Source organism: Geospiza fortis, unplaced genomic scaffold (genome assembly GCF_000277835.1).
Source record: "Geospiza fortis unplaced genomic scaffold, GeoFor_1.0 scaffold16, whole genome shotgun sequence".
NCBI lineage: Eukaryota > Metazoa > Chordata > Aves > Passeriformes > Thraupidae > Geospiza > Geospiza fortis.
Window position 1 is genome coordinate 176,857 of NW_005054302.1, and position 8,051 is coordinate 184,907.

Sequence of the window (8,051 nt, forward strand, 5' to 3'; positions counted from 1 at the left end):
AGTTCTGAGATAAATATGAAATATGCTGTGTTTGTATGCCTCTTTTCCCCAGTCCTTCCCTATATCAGCAGCCTTGCAGCCATGATTGTTTGGGTTAGGTGGAGGCAAAACTCTACTTAAACAATAGCTTTGCTGTTCTGAAGAGAAAGCTGGATGGTGAATGTGTGCCTAAGAAAAGAGTATTTACCCAAAGCAAAAAATCCTCCACACCTACCTCACTGTGAAATTTAATTCCACATCAGTGTTCTAGCACTTTTCTGATGAGATTTGTTTAAGTAGAATATATCAAAACTAGGTTGTCATACCAGTGTGTGAAAACAGGAATGGTTGGTTACCCCACTGACATATTAATCAAACATGATGCTTGTATGATTTGCCATGCTCTGTACTTAATTTAGACTTAAATGCCTAAAGCAGATGCAGTTTTCCAAGGCATTTTGTTGTAAATCAATCAGTTTAGAAGCTGTGAAGTCTTTGCAGTGATGGCTTGTGGGATAGTATGCAAAACACCTTAGAGACTGATTTTTTTTCCACATACTTTATCTCCTCTACTCCACCTCCTTGCACCATCCTCAGCTTCTGTTTTTCTGTGTGTATGTGTGTCTAGGCTACACTGATGTAGGCATATCCTGTAGACCTAGCAGCCAGGTTTTGTGACTGACTTGCACAACCATGTCCCATTCCAAAAGGATGGTCCCTGGTGAGGCATGTGGCATGGGCTGGCAGGGAAGGGGAGACATTTACTGGCCCAACAGGATGGAACATTGCCATATCCCAGTTACACTGGGAGTGTGGCCACACCTTTGGTGCTCAGCATGCCCCTCTGCTTTCAATTGGGCTACCCAGGCTGCCTCATTTAGGGCTTCCTCGTATGGGAGCTTCTCCTGCTGTTCCAGGGCAGCTGAGGCATTGGTGGCCCATCCAAGTTGTGCACTGTTGTCTCCTTCAGCTCTGAGTCACCCTGGTCAGTGGGGTAGGTCTGGTCAATGAGCAGTACTAGTTGGATCAGATGGTAGGATTCAGTTATTGCTTTCATTCCAGTGTGCATCAGGGCACTGCCTGTTAGGGGAAGGCCTTTCTGAAGAACTTGACAGTAGGAATTACTTGGAAGAGGCACCTGGGGAGCTGCAGACATGCAAGAGCCTCTCTGCTGCAGGAGAGAATGTGTCTGCTGCACGCACCCACAAGCACGGGGTGTGAAGTGCTTGTCTGTGCCTGCAGTGATGAGCACGTGATGCTTGGAAGGAGCTGATCCCTCCCTAGCCCTTGAATTATGGCTGGAATGTGGGAATACTGAATCTCAAAGCAAACATTTTAACTCCTTTCACAGTCAGCGTCTCTTTTGTATAGTGTAAATCATAGTTGCCAAAAGCTTTAGTATTAGGTCTGTAGTCTTGCAAGTGCTCTCAGAAGGCTGTAATACATTTTTTAATTCAGCTGGTGTGTTCAATGAGAAATTAACTTCAGTTTCTTCAAAAAAGGGAAGTTTTTCTTAATTGTTCCACTGTGTTGAGTCACCCTCCAACAGCCACACCAGGGTGCAGAGTTGGCAGGTCTCACTTGGAATTCTGCATGGGCAAGCCCTTGAATGGCCTGCAAACCAGTGGAAAAATTCCTAAATTAACAAAAATGTATTCTAATTACTTTGCTAATGACTTTGTCTTGATTGCAGAAGCCTAAGGGAGTGATGTAGCATATTTTGAATTTTCACAGAATCCTAGAATGGTTTGGATTGGAAGGAACCTTTGAAGTTCCACGCAGTACAATCCACCTGCCATGAGGTTATTCAAAGCCCCATCCATCCTGATTCTAAATGCTTAATTGGCAATACACAGTTACCCAGGGATAGCAAAACTTTCTCAGAAGCCTTCAATCACCTTGGCATAAGGCAAGGAGCCCCGTGACTTGACCACATACAATTTCTGTTCCCCTTCCTCCCTGAATGAGTGTGTCCAGCTCAGGCTGAGTACTCCCTTATGTGAGCCATTCCTCTGAAGTTTGTTACAGTGTGTTTTCTCTGAAAAAGCTATTCAAACTCTTCCATCTCGTTCACAGAAACAACACTCCCGCTTTCCCAGCAAGGGAAAGGGATCTTTTGCTTCAGTTCAGTACCCTTTATGGTAATGGAAGAAGTTTTTAATTGGGACAGCATTTTTTAGATTGGGACAGTTTTTTAATTGGTTCAGCAATGCTGGGAGCATGCCTGTTTGAGAAGTATCTGATCTGCAGACATGCTGATCCACAGGGGTGGCCACAGGTCCATGGCCCAGCCTGTCACTCCGTCAGGATGCTCATGGGTTCCTTGGCAAGGGTGACCAGGGTCTGCAGCTGCCTCATGGTCCTGCCTCCAGCTGGAGCTGCCACTGCTCTCCATGACCTGTTCCCCGCTGCTCAGGGATGTAGCAAAGTCCAATTGTTTATACCCACTTTGATCTGCCCCTTGTCTGCACCTGAAAGTCCCAACTTGGCTCTGCCCTTCGTTCCTGGTAAAAATAATGGTGTTTGGGGAAGTCTTCTCTTTCCTTTCTTCTGTCAGTCTGATTGGATGTGTCCCATGTCTGTACAGGATACTTTTTGTTCTGCATGAAGGTTGGGGCTCTTAATGTTTTGTTTGTTTCCCCAGTATTGTTTTAATAACAAACCAACTTCTGTTGCTGTCTAACTTACTTCCTTATCCCCTAAGGAACATTTCCCACCTTCTTCCAAGCACCATGCTCCAAGGACCCCAGCTGGTTTATGCTGAATGACATGGCCTGGGCTTTTGGCTAAGCAAAGTTCTGTCTTCATTTTATCTGGGTTTAACGTGACAGAAGCTCACTTATTTAATATTGTTTCCCAGAGCATTATTTTTTTTCTGTTCAATACCAAGGCTGAGTCCCTGGCAGATTATGGATGATGGGTTGTTTCAAGTGAATCACTGCCAGTCTGTCTCAGGCTTTCATTTGGGAAGTTTAATTATCAGTGGAGATCCCCTTTGGTTTTATGACAAATTGAAGGACAAATCAAGCAATTTTCTTGCACGGTGTAATTTGAAGTCATGCTGAGGAACTGTTTGAGGAGACTGTACTAGAGCTGATGGGAGACTTTTCAATTAGATGCTTTTTCTTCAGAAAATAGTGATTCATGTAATTAGAGAGGTGTGATGCCCTTCAATGGCTAGGCAGGAAGACATTTCCTTAACTTTTTTATTTCTGAGGAGCTGTGGATGGCAAATGTGCTGCTGTCCTCCTCAAAACACCCGGGTGCTGTTTTGAGCTGACAGGATGTTACCAGCTGAAATTTGAGGTGTGGGCTAAAAGGGCTGAGGGCACTTCTGGCATCTTTCACTGGATGGTGCTTCTCAGATGGGCATCTATCCTGGAAAGTGTCACCTCCCTCTCTTCTGCCCTGGCTGCTGTTTGTGGTGGCCTGCCATTGGCTCTGCTGTAGTCACAGTGTTGAGTTTGTTTCAGTGGTGGTGGTGTTCAGCATGATTCCCCAGGTGGTTATTCTGGTACAGCTATGGATGATAGGCAGTAGGCTGGGGACAGGAAGATCTGGTTTAATGATTTAGCCCTGCCAAAACAAACATGTTGTCTGGTTGCTCCTGTTTTCCCTGTTTTGAGGCAGGGTGCACTATACCCAGTTAGAGTTTAAAAGGTATTTCTCTAACCTGTTTTTGCATCACTTGGGTGGTGGAGATCTGATATTGTACCCTGTGCCTGCCTTCCATTGTGCCTACAGTTGGAAAGTGATTGGATCATCAAATTCCCCACTACAAATTAAGCATGATATGGTGTGTGTTTCTGCAGTAGGGGAATTAGTGTTTATCCAAACTTTTCCCTGTTGAATGGCTTACTGTGTGACATGTTTGATGATCATCACAGCTGGAGCTTTGTGCAGAAGAAAGGGCATCACAACTTCTATTTTGGAGATTTTGAAGCTTGAATTTGGAGTGTTCAAAGTACTCTTCTAATGACTTCCACAGCAGGAACCTCCCTCCTTTTGTCAAAAATAACTGCTCATTTCAAAATGGATTTTGTGTATCATCACAAATAACCTAGATTGACTTTTGTGCAGGTATTGAGACAAAACCAAAGTTTGCCTGCTTTGAAATTTTGGGGAAGTTGAGAATTCCTATCTGAACTTGTGTAAAAGGATGATCTTTGCCATCTTGGAAGTTGTCCTGGGATGAGAGGATTTTCTGACCTTGCTACAGCCAATAGCCATGACAGTTTGGAAAGCAGTTGAGTGAGCTGCAGCACCCTGGCGTTCGCCCATGGCAGTAACTGAGCACTGTCCTCATGTCCGAGTGGGACTCGGTGGTCACCTTTCAGTAATTGGTTGTTGGTCAGTGGTGGTATAGGGATTATAAAGAGCACCTCACTGCACCTTTTCCAGTGGAAGAAATCCTCCAGGTCTATGAGACACCTGAAGAGGAGTGGGCAATGCTGTTTGAAAATGTTCCTAATACTCAGGAGATTGAAGAACAGAAAGCTGCAGCATGCCCAGCTGTCTGTGACAACGGGCTGGTCCCCCAGCACCACCTCGCTCGTGGTGTTAAAGGATCTGCTCAACAAAGGGGGGTAATATGATCCCCTTCAGACAGGCAGTGTGCCTTTAAGCACGTGAAAAAGATTGGGTTTTGTGTACACTGCACACCCACTCCTGTGCGTGCCTCTCTATCTTTGTTTTATGTGTTGTTTGTATTTGACTGCCTGGCTCCTTTCCTCCGAGTAACAAATGCCTTGCTAGTGGCTGATCTTTATTTTTAATGACAAAATTGGCAAAGAATTTAACATTATTGTCCATATATGTATATAAGTATATACACTCAAATGTAATCTAGATTAATGTATATTGAGATATATGCATACATTTGCACACATGTTTAAAAAATAATGATAATCAATAGGGGGACAAATTTACCAGCTCATAGACAATACCTTCCTTTTCTAGTTAAAATACTTGAACAAGACAACATCTCCTCACACACAATGAAACAAATGCAAAGAATTGCAGCTACTTTGGTGGTTTTGGCTTGGACTCCCAGCCATTGCTGCTGCTATAATGAGATAACTTCCAGCTTTGCATCATGCTTGGTCATGCCTTTGCTTTCACTGGCCTTTTTGCTGGTGGCTGCATCTGCAAATGACTACAGTTGAGTCTCTGAGTTGGTCCTCAGCGTGAATGATGCTTCAGAAAACATTCAGGAGATATAGTTTGGTCCCTTACTTTATGATATTTTGCTTTTAGGAGTCTGCAGTCAAATCTGACACCCCAGAAATACCTGTAATGCTAACAGCAGTAGTAGGAGTTGAGGTTTTCCACCTCTTTTCCTCTGTAGGACTTCTGTGTGAATGATGCTGCCTTGGGAATGGAAGCAGCAAAACCAGCCTTTGGAAAGGGCTCCCAAAGGTGTTTGTTACCTGTGTGTTGATCAACTGGTTGGCACCATCACTACATGCTTGTTTGGGGACCATGTTTGAACTAAAAATACAAAGTGAAAACCATTCTACATTGTCAAATATACCAGCACCAGGGCAAGCTCTTTGTTCTGTAGACTTGTAGCAGTGATTATACAGCTGTATGAGGGATATTTCTCCTCAGCATTCTTTTGGTCTTCAACAAATGTCAGATTGTCCACAGGACATGACTTTCCTGTAAGAGAAGGGTACTGATGGCAGTAGACATTTCCATGTGTTTTAAAATGGATATAAGCATGTGTGGGACAATGTTGAATGAGGATTTCAGCTCACTTGTCCTCCAAGGAGATGTCTAAGGACTTTGTTGGACATACAGCAAGGTTAGGCTTAGGTTTTCTTCTTTCCTTGGTAGAAAACTCCTTGTTCTGCTTAATCAGCTTTAGTTTTATGCTCTTCTGCAAATTGGAGAGGAAAATTCTCAAGAGCAGCAGTGCCTTGAAGTAGGTAAGGGATGGCGTTTCAGAAGTTGAAACAACTTCTAATTGTTGAGGAAGTGATAGTATTGCTTATGTAAAATGGTGCCCTGTCAGCTTATTTTTACACATGGTGTTTTATGTTTAGCTGGACAGATGTTTATTATGGTTTAGTTTTTGCTGTCAACCACATGGCAGATTGCTTATTTTCTTATGGGTTTGAGGAATGGGGAAGGAAATCTATCAACCTGATATAATAGGTATGCTAACTGTTAGATAAAAGTAGGAAGAATATTTTATTTGAAAATACAATAGAGTCAGGACACAAAAAGTTGGACAGGGAACAAAAGTAATAAACATAAAATGCACTGTAAATAAAACACCAGTAGCAGTTGGACTATTGAAGTTGGTGGGAGCTTTGCCGTTGACTTTGGTGGGACAGGATTCACCCAAGGATGTGGCCCCTGGTCTGGGGTCCACCCTGCTAGGCTAACTGGGTGTGTCCTTGCTTCCCACCAGTCCCAAAGACCTCAGCTCCAGCCAGAACATGGACATACCCAAAGTCTTGGGGTGAAACCATTTCCTACCCAGGGTCTGAGTGGCTGGGACTTCCAGCTCAGTGTTTCTCATCAGAGAAAGAGCTCAGGCAGGGGTGAGAGCTAGGCATGTGCAGAACAAAACTCATCTATATTCATTCAGATTCAAGTTTCCTCAGCTTGAAGGTGGTTAGGTACCATCTGGAAACATTTCTGGAATAATTTATATTGTTTTATGTTATTAGGACTGCATTATGCCACAGGAATACTGACTATGCATTCAAAAAAAAGGCTCATTTTTCAAGTGAGGCTGGGAGTGGAACCAGCCCAGAACAAAGGGTCACTTCAAAGTCAAGGATGACTGTTTCAGAAGGCGAAATCACAGCTGGATCCAACTTCTAAGGACGGGAAAAATCATAATCTCTGCCAAAATCACCCTTTGATACACTTGCAAAGATAACAAATGATACACAGAAGGTTTTGGGCAGAGGTGTAATGACTCTGTACTGCATCCTGCAAAACCTAAAGATCATTCTTCTGAAAAAAAATCCCACCTGTCTTCACTGAAGGTCTCTTTGTTAACTGACAGTGAATATAATTAAAAGTAAAAGGTTGATTTGGTACCTGCGTTTCAAAAGCAAAGAAAACATGTAAGAGATGCTAGGATGGTGATCAGTGGCCTGTGAGATGAATGACAGTGGTGTGTGTGAGGCCCACAGAAGATGGCTGCATTGCAGGCTCCCTGTTTGTTACCTGCAGGCTATAGGAAGTATTTTATTGACAACAGAGATGCTCAGACGTTGACATGTTTTTTGTGAAAGAGGCAGTTGATATCTTAATCTGGAGTTCACCTGGAAGAGCACTGTCTGTTGGCATTAAGCCAGTTGCAGGATGTTGATCTTAATTTCCAGGTCTGTCATAATTAAATAGCCCCTCTTCTAAGCAAATTATTCATAAAAAGCAGTTGTGCTTTATTCCTGATGGCCACAGTACAGCTGTGCACACCTGTAGATAGGCCCAAGGGAGCTTCCAAATGAAATTGCTTTGAAATATGTTTCTTCTGGGACACTCTCAAGTGATATATAAACTTGAAATATTTTACTAGGCTATTTTTTAGTGAATAAATTGCATGTCCCCCTGCCCCCTAGGACCTTGCCAAGTTCTCACCCTGATCTTCCATCTCTGCAGCAAGGCTCTGTTCCTCTCCTGGGGATGCCCCTCCCCAGCCCTGTTTTTTCCAAGGAAGTGATTTCTCATGATGTGTGTGTCTGTGACAAGGCAGGGAATTGGGGACCAGTTACCCCTTCATTTTCAGTGCAGAATTAAAACCACTAAGTTATGTTTGTTTTGCAGGATACCAGATTTTGTTAAGGTAGATGACTGTGTAGGAAGTAAAAGGTCTACCATTGTTGTTAGGTAGCATCCTAGAAAGCAACAGAATTCATGGAGACACTGCAGTACCACAATCTTCTTGTCCATTTAACCCAGTTCAAAGTTTGTGACTGCCCTGTCCCAGCTTTAGGGAGGTGGGCAGTTGTCCAGCCAAAAGCAATCCTGGCTGACATGGATTTGGTTAAGGTTCAGGTGAAAAGGAGATTGAGTGAACAATCTGACATGAATGCATTTAGGTAAAGACT